Source organism: Pelophylax lessonae (genome assembly GCF_965119305.1).
Source record: "Pelophylax lessonae genome assembly, chromosome: 4".
NCBI classification, from domain to species: domain Eukaryota; kingdom Metazoa; phylum Chordata; class Amphibia; order Anura; family Ranidae; genus Pelophylax; species Pelophylax lessonae.
In genome coordinates, this window is record NC_138771.1 from 204,707,057 (window position 1) to 204,723,107 (window position 16,051).

A 16,051-nucleotide genomic window follows, 5' to 3' on the forward strand; every position below is an offset into this window, starting at 1 on the left:
TATTTGTGCTCATGTGCGGGATTTTGTGGTTAAAAGCTTTGTCTGCTGAAGCCACTTGTAGGAAGTTCCTTGCTTGACTTTTGATGGCGAAGGCCTATTTGGAGAATACTTTAATAAATATATTTGGGAGATCATAGTGGGAAAGGTACTATTAAGTCTCCTCCTCCTCCAGCTACTACATCTATTCAGAGAAAGGTGCCTGTTTGCTTTCTCCCATGCATCAACCTCAAAACAAAGGCTTAGATTTTCCTTTCATAATAGAAAAATAGTGCAGCGCAATCCTAGTGGTAAAATAATAAAATCATGCAGAGTCCCAGTGTTAATAGGTGTCCATATAAACAGATAAAAGTCTCCAGTGTAAAGTGGTCCTAGGGCAATTCCATAAGGTGCTTGTCTCCACGAGTGCTCATGCAATCCCACCACCTGTTCACACTGCCGCTCACCTTAACAAAGAGACCCTACAGGGTCAACCAGCATTTCATCTCAAAACCAAAGCATCCTCACACTTTCTTCCTTAAGCGTAGTAAATGATTAAACCTCCGATGCACTGTCAGCTCCTCAAACAAGGTTACCAATATGTGTAGGAGAAAAGAAAGAACAATCTAATGCTCTCTGTATGCAATCAAGCACTCTTTAATCCATATAAGTAAACAACTCACATTTTTGAAGAAAATAACAGCGCATATCTGCAGAGTTTGCAAGCAGGCGTGCATCAGGTCCACCAACCCGGAAGAGTGAGAGGCGGCCGCAGGTCACATGACATCCCTCGTACGCGTTGTGTCCGTGAAAATAAGCGGGACTTCTTCAGCAAGGGTCACGTACCATACTGCGGACCCGTCTTTTATGACAATATGATCTGCCCACCTCCTGTCTTCAATCAACTAATCAGTATGATTCCAAATGGAAACAGGAAACAGGAAGTGATGTAAACAGGAAGTGATGTACACAGGAAGTGATGTACACAGGAAGTGATGTAAACTAAGGGCAGGAAGTAAACACTGCATGACCCTTAAGCCAGGACCAGCCTGCATTCTTATATGCAGTGTGTACGGGCAATTTAAAAACTTTCCACAAGAACCAGCTTGGGGAAATACATTAAATACAATTTAATAAATATACTATGCCCGAATTTAAAATAATACATCTTCCCATAATCCAAAGGATTCAATGGGTGGTAATCGTCATTGTGACTCCGGCTAAATCTCAACTCTCCACTAGATGGCGTATCTGAGCATTGCCTAATCATAAATGTGAACAATAAGTGACATATACATAATAATACACATAAAATTATTAAAATTACTAAATATAAACCGCAATGTGAATACTATAAAGGACAAAGAACAAAGCAATAAATACATTCCCTATAAAATATAAAATATAAGAATATGGGAACAATAAAAAGGCAAAAAATATCTCATCGGTCAGAAATAAAACAGTTGAGATCAAACTCAACATTGAGTCCTAATAGCGTTAAAACTTTACATTCAAAAATCCAATAAGACTCCCGTTGACTCAACTGTCTAATAAAATTCCCACCTCTCCAGTGTGGGTGGACTCTCTCTATTCCCCAGAATTGCAACCCACTGGGATTTTTTTGATGGAATTTTTTAAAATGTCTTGAGACACTATGCGTTTCTAAACCTTTACGGATATTAGTGATATGCTCGCCCACTCTGACGTGTAAAGCACGCGAGGTACGTCCTATGTACTGAAGGCGGCATTCACACTGTAACATGTACACCACCCCTTGCGTTTTACAGGTGATCAGATATTGTGATCACAATAAAAATGTGCCTCACTCCTTGGCCCAAAACAGGCTGCCATTATTGGGGCTGGACTGGACACTTGCTTCCTCCACCCACAGGTAAATGCCACAGCCCCATGCACCAGGGTAAATTCTCAGTGTACATGGGGCCTAATATTCAGCCTGCATTGAGTGGATAGAAAGAATTGCTACAATGTAACAACTTCTACATACACCTGCATTGGAAACTTCCCAGGAGCTTACTATAACATGCTAGAAAATCCTGCTCACATAAATGGGGGAAATAACAAGATTACTCACTGACAAACCCCCAACTATGCTGATATGTCGCCTATAGATTTAACAAAACAATGTAATATAAGAGACATACCTAAACTGTCCATTCAATTTGTATCCAATCACATTGTAAAGTGTATAGCCAAGTCTTTTTTTGTTGGAGATACAGATCTGGTTATGTGTAATCATAAAACTATCCTCCAGGGAGATAAATCTTTAGAGTTGTCATGGATAAAACACTCTAACTATGAATACATAGTTTCATAGTAGGTGAGGTTGAATAAAGACAATAGTCCATCCAGTTCAACCTGTATAGGTGTGTGTGGCCGTAATCTTCTCACATAGCCCTTAATGTTTTGATCCTTGAGATGTACGTCTAAGAGTCTTTTGAAAAATACTTTTTTTTTGTAAATGTTGAGATTGTGTTGCTCCCTTGGGCAAAGTCCAAAGGGTTCCTCTGTACAGCAGCTGGTCATGTGTCCATTTTAGGCCTCAACTCAGAAAATGACTTGGTGAAATAAAAAGTATGATTACTGGTAGAAATTTGGCCTAAAGTTTTTGAGTCAAACACGCCTTGTATATGCTGTCTAAACTGCTTTGAAGCCCCCAGTGCCTGAAAACATGTTTAATTGTCCAACCCCCAGAGGACGTGAGTTATCACGAAACATGTAGTGGTTTATCCTGATGGCACGAGAGTTCGTATTGGTCCCTGGTGTTTGGATGGATCATCAGCGTTAGCTCTCCACCATACTGCCGGGTGACCCATGATCCGAGGAGGAATGTTCTGCAGGAACGCTGCGGCTGCATGTCATTGTTTGTTCCGCTGACATACAAAGTTTTTACATGTAAGTGCATCCCTTTTTATTTATTAAAGTTATACATTGGTAATGCACTATGGGAGTGTTTCCCCTTTTTATTTCCATGGCTATACACTGGATATCCCTGTGACCTATGATTGGTTGTCCCCGGAGAGAGTGACCTATGCTCCTGCCTGGCCATTCCACTACATTGGAGGATCTCTCTTTCATATGAGCGTTCAGCCACCTATAATCTAGTGGCAAGAGCTATTTGGTAAGGAGCCATCTCTCACTATATTGTCTGGTGGATTCATTTCTACTCCTGGGCACACCTGATTTTCACCTTTCTTCATTTGTTTGGAGCTTTTCCTTTCCTGGGAATCTGTTTCAGCCAATACCTTCCTTTGTGGATTTCAGTGTTCATTTTTTGGACTGTATATGTTAGCATCATACTTTGATTCAGTATAAGTGTTTGTCATTCATAATTTAGCGCTACACCATTCTGTTTTTATTATGTTTAATTGACAACAAGAGTGCAACATAAGAGCACTTTATTGAGTACAATAACTCCTGCTCTCTTCCTCCCCATTTTTAAAATAGCACCAGAACTCAGTTTAAGCCCAGGTTTTTATTTTGGCCTGGAGATCCCACCCTACAAGTTATATATTCTTATGAGAGTAAAACTTTATTGAAATATTTAGTTTCAAGTAGTTTTCTTAGGAAATATACAAATAGAATTTTGTTACAGAACAAAAAGCTGGTATTTAAAAAGAACAGTAGTACAAACTGTATAACAATAAAATAGTGGAGCTATGGTTGGATATGGAGGAAAGAAAGAAGTAGGGATTAAGTAACCATGGTGAATTCTGTATATCTATCCCCTGATTAGACAAAAACTAGACAGAAATCTTGTGGAGGGAGTGTGTGCTATTATGAAGTTGGAGAGGAGCAGGTGGCAAGCATTGACAATTGTGGAATACCATATGGTAATATAGGTTTCCTCCTGTTGCTGTGTCTTAATGTCTAGAAGACCAACTAGGTCTGGAGGGGGGGTTGCTGTGTCTTTAGGTGTCCACAAGCAAAGGAAGGTGGGAGGAGTGTAGTAGCATTGGGGGGTAGAAAAAGGGGGCGGGCAAGAGGAAAGATGAAAGTGGCGATGTAGACAGGTCAAGGTAGGGTGGGAGTGTACCATAATAGACAAATAGTGAGTGCTAGCCTGATCCTGATAGTGCCATCTTCACTATTGGGTCTTCTGGGTGTCTAATGGGTAATGGGGGGGGGGGGGTGGCGGAAAAAAGAAGGGCAGCAACGGGTAGTTATTCAAATCTTTTAGATCAAAACACTGATGAGTAAATTAAATTATAGAATGACCTCACTCTTTCACTGACTCTCACCAATAAACTGATACAACCATACATCACCTGGTCGCTTGTGGTTTTGTAATTCAGTTGTCTAATTTTTGGTAGCAAAACTTAAAGCAGAGTTCCAGGCAAAAAGTGAAACAAAAGAACACCCCCTGAAGGCTTCACTGCCAGTTTCCCTTACTTGCAATGCTGGCGCCTGCACCCAAAGCCAATGGATAGATTGGCTTGGGGTGCCGACATTGGGGGCTTCCTGGACAAGTAAGTTTCCTTATATTAAAAGTCAGCAGCTACAGTATATGTAGCTGCTGACTGTTCATGTTTTTTTTTTCCCCAGACTGGAACTCCACTTTAAGTATAAAAGAATAGCATTTCAGTTAGCCCAAAGTAACTGAATTTGTGAAATATACTGAGTTAATTACCCAAATACAACTGTATTTATGGAGTTACATCATACTCATGCAGTCATTCAAAATAGCAGAAAATGTGAACCCTGGTAAAGATGGAAATGCCAGCCATGGAGAGGAGTGCAGACATGGCAGCATAAAAGGGACTACTTTGCTGGTTAAGTGTGCCATAATGTGGACATTTGTTGTGCATACCTGTACCTACTGTACCTAGCTTACCTGTAGGTATAAATCAAGCAGGTAACAGTCTGTTGTTTGCCGGATGCTCAGGGTCGGCACATCGCGGATCGGGTGGACAGATTATTGGGTGGGGCTGGGGAAGGCCCAGCTGTCATGGTACACGTGGGTACCAATGACATAGGCAGAGGAAGATGGAGTGTCCTAAACGATTTCAGGGACTTAGGAGCTAAGTTGAGGAGTAGGACCTCCAAAGTAGTATTTTCAGAAATACTACCTGTACCACGAGCCACACCAGAGAGGCCGCGGGAGACTAGGGAAGTTAACAAGTCGCTGAGGAGCTGGTGTAGTAAGGAGGGTTTCGGGTTCCTGGAGAACTGGGCCGACTTCTCAGTCGGCCACCGGCTCTTTGGTAGGGACGGATTGCACCTAAATGGGGAGGGTGCAGCCGTACTGGGTGAGAGGATGGCCGAAAAGTTAGAGGGGCTTTTAAACTAGGTGAAGGGGGGAGGGTACAGATGTAGAATTAGCCAGTGGAAAGCAAGATTCAGAGGGCAGAAATGGGGGCATTAGCGGTAGGGTGTTCGGAGCTCCTAAACCCAGGGTGGGTATGGGGAAAAATCAAGAGAGCAGCCTAAAAACATCAAATGAGGATATATGTAACCGGTCAAAATTAAGAGGTTTGTATACTAATGCCAGAAGCCTGGCCAACAAGATGGGAGAGCTGGAGCTACTGATGTTTGAGGAGGACTTAGATTTTGTGGGGATAACAGAGACTTGGTTCGACAGCTCTCATGACTGGATGGCGACCATTCAGGGGTACTCCCTTTATCGCAGAGATAGAGAAGGTAAAAAAGGGGGATGGGTATGTCTGTATATTAAGAACAGTATATAGATAAATATGAGGGATGATATTAATAATGGAGCTATGGACGAGGCAGAATCCCTATGGGTAGAGATTCAAAGGGAAGGCACGGTGGGGAAGGGGTAATATTGGGCGTATGCTATAGGCCCCCCAACCAGAGGGAGGAGGGGGAGGCGGACCTCATTTTACAGATAGGATTGGCAGCAAGGATGGGAAATGTCATTATAATGGGGGACTTTAATTATCCAGATATAGACTGGGCAGAAGGAACCGCACACTCAGCCAAGGCTCGGCAGTTCCTAAATGTTTTGCAGGACAATTTCATGGGTCAGATGGTGAATGCACCAACAAGAAACAATGCGGTACTTGACCTACTGATTACCAACAATACAGACCTGCTCACGGATATAGAAATACGGGGCAACTTAGGAAACAGTGACCATAGGTCAACAAGTTTCAGTATTAATTACAGTAATAGGAAGCACAAGGGTAATATAAGGACACTGAATTTCAAAAGAGCCAATTTCCCAAAACTGCGCTCGCTGCTAGAAAATATCAAATGGGATAGAACCCTGGGAACAAAGAACACGGAGGAAAAATGGGAGTGCTTCAAGAGCATACTTAACAAGGGGATTGGCCAGTGCATTCCAAAGGGAAAAAAAATGAAAAGGGCAAAACTAAACCCTGTGTGGCTAAACTCCAACATAAAAATGCATATTAGTGCTAAAGAAAGGGCCTTCAAAAAATACAAGACTGAGGGGTCATTGGCAGCATTTAAGCATTACAAAGAGTGCAATAAGAAATGTAAAGACGAAATCAGGGCGGCTAAAATAGAACACGAGAGACATATAGCAGAGGAGAGTAAAAAGAACCCCAAGAAATTCTTTAAGTATATAAACAGTAAGAAAGCAAGGCCAGAACACATTGGCCCCATAAAAGATGACAAAGGAAATATGGCCACTGAGGACAGAGAAAAGGCGGAAGTGTTAAATAATTTCTCCTCTTCAGTCTTCACAAAAGAATCGGGGGGCTACACGAAACCAGCTTGTAAGGCCGAACTAAACAACACACCTCAGGAAGTGCCGCCATGGCTAACAGAAGATAGACTTAGAACTAAACTAGAGAAACTTAACATAAATAAATCACCGGGACCTGATGGCTTGCACCCGAGGGTTCTTAAAGAGCTCAGCCAGGTGATTGCCAGACCATTATTCTTGATCTTTAAGGATAGATTACAGATGGGTATGGTGCCAGCTGATTGGAAAAAAGCCAACGTGGTACCAATATTTAAAAAGGGGCGAGATATATCCCGGGTAACTATAGGCCGGTCAGCCTAACATCTATAGTCTGCAAGATTTTGGAGGGGATGTTAAGGGACCACATACAAGACTTTAGCAATGAAAATGGTATTATTAGTAGTAATCAGCATGGATTCATGAAAAATCGTTCTTGCCAAACCAATCTATTAACCTTCTACGATGAAGTGAGCTGCCACCTAGATAAAGGAAAGTCTGTGGATGTGGTGTATCTGGACTTTGCAAAGGCCTTTTGACACCGTTCCCCACAAACGCTTACTGTACAAACTAAGGAAGGTAGGTATGGACCATAAGGTGAGTACCTGGATGGAGAACTGGCTCCAGGGGAGAGTCCAGAGGGTGGTGATTAATGGGGAGTACTCGGATTGGGCGGGTGTGGAAAGTGGGGTCCCCCAGGGTTCTGTCCTGGGACCAATTCTGTTTAATTTATTCATAAATGATCTAGAGGAGGGGATATCTAGTACAATCTCAGTATTTGCAGATGATACTAAACTAGGCATGCCAATATCTTCTATGCAGGATGTGGAAACCTTACAAGCGGACCTGAACAAAATAATGGGGTGGGCAACAACATGGCAGATGAGGTTTAATGTTGAAAAATGTAAAGTAATGCACTTGGGAGCCAGAAACCAGAAAGCAAGCTACTCACTAGGGGGGAACCTCTGGGTGAGTCTAGGATGGAAAAGGACGTGGGGGTACTGGTAGACAACAGGCTTGGCAGTGGCATGCAATGCCAAGCCGCTGCAAGCAAAGCCAACAGAATACTGGGATGTATAAAAAGGGGATTCACTCCAGAAATAAAGAGATTATTCTCCCACTCTACAAAACTCTGGTCCGGCCACATCTGGAGTATGCTGTCCAGTTTTGGGCACCGGTCCTCAGGAAGGATGTGCTGGAACTGGAAAGAGTCCAGAGAAGGGCAACAAAAATAACTAGGGGAATGGAGGACATCAGCTATGAGGAAAGACTACAAGCACTGAACTTATTCTCTCTGGAGAAGAGACGATTGACGGGGGATATGATATCAATGTACAAATACTGTACTGGCGACCCTAGCATAAGGAACAAACTATTCAGAGAAAGGAGATACAACAAGACACGTGGCCACTCACTAAAACTAGAGGAAAAGCGGTTTAACCTTAAAGTGCGTAAGGGGTTCTTCACTGTAAGAGCGGTAAGGATGTGTAATTCTCTTCCACAAGCAGTCGTATCAGCAGGGAGCATTGATAGTTTCAAAAAACTATTAGATGGGCACCTTAAAGACCACAACATACAGGGGTATATAATGTACGGTTAACAGCAAACACACACACACATCATAGGTTGAACTGGATGAACTGATGTCTTTTCTCAACCTCACTAACTATGTAACTATGTAACTATGTAACTTCACTACCACTTTAAGTAGTGGTTCTCAGTTAGACTCCCTGTTGTTATAAAGTCTAGAGACTATGAAATGCAGCAAAATGTTACACTAGTTGGGCCACAGAGACATTGTTTTGAAGAGTCCATGTTTGTTCAGTTTTCATAATCTGATTTCTTTTCAATATTATTCATTTTTTGCAGCGTATGCATGCATTTTGCATTATTGCTTCTAACTGTGGACCTGTTTAGCAAACTGCACTTTACACTTACCCTCTGTCTGATCATTCAACAGATTACCCATCTTGTTACATTGATCTATGCTTCCCCACCCAGTGAGTCACTGACCAGAAACAAGCATGCAGCCAGAGAGGTGACAAAACACCTGACATTTATGTACCTCCAGATTAGCAGTTTATGAAATAGAGATTGAAAGGATCAAGATGCCAGCATTTATACAAACAAATAAGCAATATCAACTCTCATATTTCTACCCTGCCTAGTCCATTTAAAGGAGAAACTCAATCTCTCAGACCCATAGTAGGTACATTTCTTGTCCTTTTGTGAAAATCATCAAGCATTTCAATTAAAAGAATTTTACAAATCATATACAGTATCTCACAAAAGTGAGTACACCCCTTACATTTTTGTAAATATTTTTATTTTATTATATCTTTTCATGTGACAACACTGAAGAAATGACACTTTGCTACAATGTAAAGTAGAGAGTGTACAGCTTGCATAACAGTGTAAATTTGCTGTCCCCTCAAAATAACTCAACATACAGCCATTATTGTTTAAACCGTTGGCAACAAAAGCGAGTACACCCCTAAGTGGAAATGTCCAAACTGGGCCCAAAGTGTCAATATTTTGTGTGGCCACAATTATTTTCTATTACTGCCTTAACCCTCTTGGGCATGGAGTTCATCAGAGCTTCACAGTTGCCACTGGAGTCCTCTTCCACATCTCCATGATGACATCACAGAGCTGGTGGATGTTAGAGACCTTGCGCTCCTCCATCTTTCATTTGAGGATGCCCCACAGATGCTCAATAGGTTTTAGGTCTGGGCTTGGCCAGTCCATCACCTTTACCCCCAATTTCTTTTGCAAGGCAGTGGTCATCTTGGAGGTGTGTTTGGGGTCATTATCATGTTGGAATACTGACCTGCGGCCCAGTCCCTGAAGGGAGGGGATCATGCTCTGCTTCAGTATGTCACAGTACATGTTGGCATTCATGGTTCTCTCAATGAACTGCAGCTCCCCAGACCATGACACTCCCACTACCATGCTTGACTGTAGGCAAGACACACATCTTTGTACTCCTCACCTGATTGCCACCACATGCTTGACACCATCTGAACCAAATAAGTTTATCTTGGTCTCATTGGACCACAGGACATGGTTCCAGTAATCCATATCCTTAGTCTGCTTGTCTTCAGCAAACTGTTTTGCAGGCTTTCTTGTGCATCACCTTTAGATGAGGTTTCCTTCTGGGACGACAGCCATTCAGACCAATTTGATGCAGTGTGCGGTGTATGGTCTGAGCACTGAAAAGGGCTGACCCCCCACCCCTTCAACCTCTGCAGCAATGCTGATAGCACTTATATGCCTGTTTTCCCAAAGACAACCTCTGAATATTGCGAGGCCTGTTCTGAGTGGAACCTGTCCTGTTAAACCGCTGTATGGTCTTGGCCACCATGCTGCAGCTCAGTTTCAGGGTCTTGGCAATCTTCTTATAGCCTAGGCCATCTTTATGTAGAGAAACAATTCTTTTTTTTTTTTAGATCTTTAGAGAGCTCTTTGCCATGAGGTGCCATGTTGAACTTCCAGTATGAGAGAGTGAGAGGTCATAACACCAAATTTAAATTTAACACACCTGCTCCCTATTCATACCTGAGACCTTGTAACACTAATGAGTCACATGACACAGGGGAGGGAAAATGGCTAATTGGGCCCAATTTGGACATGTTCAGTTAGGGGTGTACTCACTTTTGTTGCCAGCAGTTTAGACATTAATGGCTGTGTGTTGAGTTATTTTGAGGGGACAGCAAATTTACACTGTTATACAAGCTGTACCCTCACTACTTTACATTGTAGCAAAGTGTCATTTCTTCAGTGTTGTCACATGAAAAGATATAATAAAATACTTACAAAAATGTACTTTTGTGAGATACTGTATCTGCAAATTTAAATAAATGTTTATTAGTTTTCTTATTTTTGCCACTTTAGGCAGAATCCTAGGCAAAAATCATTATTTCAGGATCCCAGGTATATGCACCTCATTTATGCCCTACCTTACTTTTAAAGCTACAAGCATCCTTCATGTGTACAGTAAAACAAGCTGAACTCCTTAACCCTCCTCTTATGTTAGGGTCAGAACCGACCCGTTTTCAGGTTTTGAATGTCTATAAGTATCACATAAATTTGTTTATTGCATCAAGATTTTTTTACTTTGTCAGGAACCTCTATTTAAACAATGTAATAGAAAAATAATCCTTTTCACTAAATTATAAAATACTGTGGTGAAAATTAAGACGTTCATGGTGTTAGGGTCAATTCTGACCCAGTTATAATATAGGATTTTAGGACACTAATAAGTGCCAAAACTGAAATCATAAACACTCTCTCTGCTTAGTAACACTGACAGCCAATCCCCTCTCAACCCTGTGAGCTGTAGTTAGGGAGGGGCCTATCTCTTTTCCTGCTTGTCTGCTTCTCTAAATAAAGTGAAGAAACATAGGACAAATACATTTCAGAGTTGCTGACTTTATTTTACCATTTTTTTAAATTTGAAAATGAGAGGTATGCTATCAAAAGAAAGGTCTAGGGGTCACACCAAAAATATTAAAACCAATCTTTTCAAGGATAAAGAAGCCTAACAAGGTAACCAAGTGGTAAGAAACAAATTTGATGATAAATAATTATTCAGAGGGTATTTTATGGCTGATTTAAAACACGGGTCAAAACTGACCCTAAACATCATGGATAGTAACGGAATTCTAACATAAGAGGAGGGTTAAACCAAGGTCTCTTCAAGGGATCACATGACCCTAAATAAAAAACAGATTCAAATGCTTATGCTAGCTCTGAAAAATACTTCTAAGGTTTTCAATGAAAATACAACTTCATTACAGAGTGTTCTTCTAATTGGTGCTGGATTCTGAATTTTCTTTATTTCACATATATGATCTGTAGACTAACTCCCAGATTCTTATCCATGGAGTGTAAAAACGTTTATAATGCATTATGTTTGAAGCCAACATGTACTGTTAAAGAATGATGTGTCAGCAGTCTCCATAGCAATAAACCATGACCAATTATCTGGTTCAGACCTTCATTAGAGTGTCCACACTGCAACTGAAACAACTTCAAGGAATCATTGAAGTTCACAATGCACTTTGATGACCACTCATCTGAACAAATGCAATGGTCAGCAGTCATTACCAATGTACATATAATTGGATGTTAATCATGAATTTGGACAGCAGTAGTAAGTGTAGAGATACAAGACTTTTCTGTTCAGTCCAATAAACATCAAATGCATTTTCGCACATTCATATTATGAAAGAAAAGGGTGATTTTATACTTAAAATAATGGAAAGGAATACACGGTTCTTTTTCACAGCAACCGGATAGCCAGTAATCTTTTCCTCTGCAGCCAAGAAGATTAAATTAGAGCTAGAAATGGTCATGACTTCACTGCTTGTTTCCATTGTAAAACTGGAACTCCAACCCATAAAGATCAATATACAATGCAAATTAATTTTACTCTCATGGTTTATCATTACTATTACCATTAAAAAAATCAATTTGAGAGCCTGGGCATGAGATCATGGCATACCTTATGCAATTCAGGGCTATGTCATCATATTGAAATATTAGAAATATTGGAGTGGCTGCCCTTTATTTTAATAATGTAATGTTACTAATCTACATGAAGGCAGATTGTGAGACAACATGGGCTTATTATTCACTGTCAATTGGACAGCAGAGGCACCAACTTTGGAAGAACATTTGAACCTCGGAGGATTTACATTTTTTTTTGGACAATTCATTTCAGGGAGTTCATAGATAAATGGCTGCAACACTTTAAAATCTACAGAGTGCACTGAACACTGCAGGGTTGATTTATTAGAGGCAAATAGAGTGTTAATGAATGAGGTGAAATTTCACTTCAGAAATAATACCTTATCACGTGCAAGGAAATAAAAAGCATTTTTACTTGAACATGATTGGTTGATGGAAGTTCTGCCTCAATCACTGAGCTCTGGGGACAATTCCCTTGCAAAGTGCAACTTCCCAAGGGAATTGTCCCCAGAGCTCAGTGATTGAGGCAGAACTTCCATCAACCAATCATGTTCAAGTAAAAATGCTTTTTATTTCCTTGCACGTGATAAGGTATTATTTCTGAAGTGAAATTTCACCTCATTCATTAAGCACTAAGGACAATTCCCTAAACATTCTTCTAAAGATGTAAAAAAAAGAAAGTAATCTGCGCTGTGTGTAATTCCCTAGTAAGTGTAAGATAACAGTTGCACTCACTGTATTGCACATAACAATATTCATCAAATATATCCAGAAAATATTATTGCGCTATTAGTGTGCTAAGACATTACTCAGGAATCTAATACACTGTCAATATTAAAGTGCAAGAAACTCATATATTATATATATACACATATGTAAATACATACAATTATAATTATTTTTTGCAAATGGAGTCAACATGCCGCCAGAGAACAGGACAGTTGTAATCTGAATGCCTGAAGTTTTTATCATACCTGTGAGGAGATTCTTGATTTAAATAAAGTATCTTCTAGATTGTAAGCTCTAAAGAGCAGGGCCCTCGGATTCCTCCTGTATTGAATTGTATTGTAACTGTATTGTCTTCCCCACACTGTAAAGCGCTGCGCAAACTGTTGGCGCTATATAAATCCTGTATAATAATAATAATATATATGTGTTGAAAATTTCACAATGAGTGATTGTGTTCCTCTCTCCATATATGCTCAGTTGATGAATGGTGCCTGAAATATTACAAGCTGCGTGATCTGGAGATTCTTCAAATGATCTATCTGCCTTGAGGAACCTCTGAAGGGAGTCATATCTTAATGCCCACAGTGGGGGGGTTTGCTCACTGATGCGTGGCTAGACCTTGTAACAGGGGTCTCTGTGTCTGGTACCCATCTTTTACATTGTGACGGAGCACTGATAAGTGAAGCACTATTTGGACGGAATAAGCACGCGTGCAGCACCTTTTTCGCCACTGGCATTGGAAATGGGATTATTTTTGTTATTTAATATTTAATATAGTTTAATATTGACAGTGTGGGAGCAATGCATGAGTACTTTTTAGCACACTAATAGCGCAACACTATTTTCTGGATATATTCTTCTAAATATTCTAGTTTATTTGCTGTCTTCAGATTCAACACTATCCTGGTCTGACCACCACCAGCTCTGCAGCCTTTGAAGGCGAAGGTCAGCATTGAACATAATGACAATCAGACAACTAGCACTTTGAAGAAGAGGTCAATAATGGCAGCATCCATATTTTTTTTACAGTACAGGTTTCCTTAAAGCTGCATTGGAAGCCTATTCAAAATAAATGGGCTGACTTACATTAACCAGTCTTGCTGACTGCCCCATGTACTTTTACAAAGGCAGGGTGGCCGCTCTTGGCTGGATCACGTACCTGATTAGACACAGTACAAGCCGATCAGCAGGTGTCGGCAAATGGATGCCCACTGGCACCTGCTGATTGGTGAAGAGAGACACAGAACAGAGCTATGCCTATGTAAACAAGGCAGAGCTCTGTTCTGTCAGTGGGGATGTGATGGGTTTTCTTTCCCTGCAATTCACACATAATACACAAAAACACTGGTTAGGCACAATATTAACACTTTGATTGTTCTAGATGTTTACCCCTTCCTAGCCAGTGTCTTTAGTACAGCGACAGTGTATATTTCTAGCACTGATCACTGTATTAGTGTTAGAGGTTCCCACAAAGTGTCAGTTAGTGTCTGATTGTCCACCACAATATCGCAGTTCCACTAGAGGTCGCTGACCAATGTCATTACTAGTAGAAAATAAATAAATAAATAAATAAATAAAATTTCCAGTATATATCCCATAGTTTGTAGACACTATAACTTTTGCGCAAACCAATCAATATACACTTATTTGGATTTTATTTACCAAAAATATGTAGCAGAATACATATTGGCCTAAATTTCTGAAGAAATTAGATTTTTAATTGGATATGTGTTACAGCAGAAAATAAAAAATATTGTTTTTTTTCTTTCAAAATTGTCGGTCTTTTTTGTTTATAACGCAAAAAAATACCTAGTGTTGATCCAATACTAAAAAGAAAGCTCTATTTGTGGAAAAACAAGGGCATACATTTGATTTGGGTCCAGCATTGTATGACTGTGCAATCGTCAGTTAACCAATTGCCAACCAGCCACCGCTGGTATACGGAGGCAGGTTCCCGCGAATCGCCGATCCTGGGGGCTCGCCAGTGGGGAAGACGATCCACGGGGCCAGCGGCCGCGATTGGCGCCGGGCACCTGCGATGACTCCCCGTGAAGAGAGAACAGTGGTCTGCTGTTATAAACACAGCAGAGAGTTGTTCTCTCTGGAATCAATACAGAGTTCCTGTGTCCTCTTATTTATGAACATAGATCTCTGTGTTGATTTCACAAGCCCATCTACCTACAGTTAGAAAACACCCCCTAGTCTCACATTTAACCCTTTGATCGCCCCTGGTGTTAACCCCTTCCCTGCCAGTGTCATTAGTACAGTAGCAGTGCATATTTTTAGCACTGATTACTGTAGTAATGTCACTGGTCCCCCCAAAAGTGTCAAAAATGTCAGTTAGGTATCTGACCTGTCGCAGTCCCGCTAAAAATCGCTGATTGCCACAATTACTAGTAAAAAAAAAAAGAAATGAATAAAAGTGACATAAATCTTTCCCCTAGTTTGTAGATGCAATAACTTTTGCGCAAACCAATCAAAATACGCTTATTGGGATTTTTCTTTTACCAAAACGATGTAGCAGAATACAAATTGGCCTAAAATTATGAAAAAATTTGATTTTGATTTTTTTTTTTTGGAAATGTTATATAGCAGAAAATGAAAAATATATATATTTTTTCAGAATTGCCAGAAAACAAATCACAGACATGATCAAATACCACCAAAAGAAATCTCTATTTGCGGGGAAAACAAATACATCAATTTTATTTTGGTACAGCGTCGTGCGATCGCGCAATTGTACATTAAAGTAACGCAGTGCCGAACCACAAAAAATTGCCTGGTCATTAAGGGGGAAAATCTGGCCCAGAAATGGTTAAGGTAATGCCATGCCGTATGGCAAAAAAATGGCCTGGTTATAAAGGGGGGGAAATCTTCCAGAGGTCAGGTAGTCAAGGCACATGCAGTAACACACCACAAAAGTGTGAAGGGGCCCTTCAAGTGTTATTAACTTATTAATATTGTCATTATGAATATGTAATATCTTAACTATTTGGTTGTACATCATCTTTATGACAAGCCCTTAAATATGGATTGTAATGTTGCTGTTTCCCGTTTGAACAAAGGCACTACAGCAAACAATTCCAATACATTCTGCTTCTAAAACAACTAAATGGTACCTTTCTAGATCAAACAATGCACACCACACAAGATCAAATGTCATCCGTACACATAAAAGGGTAACGT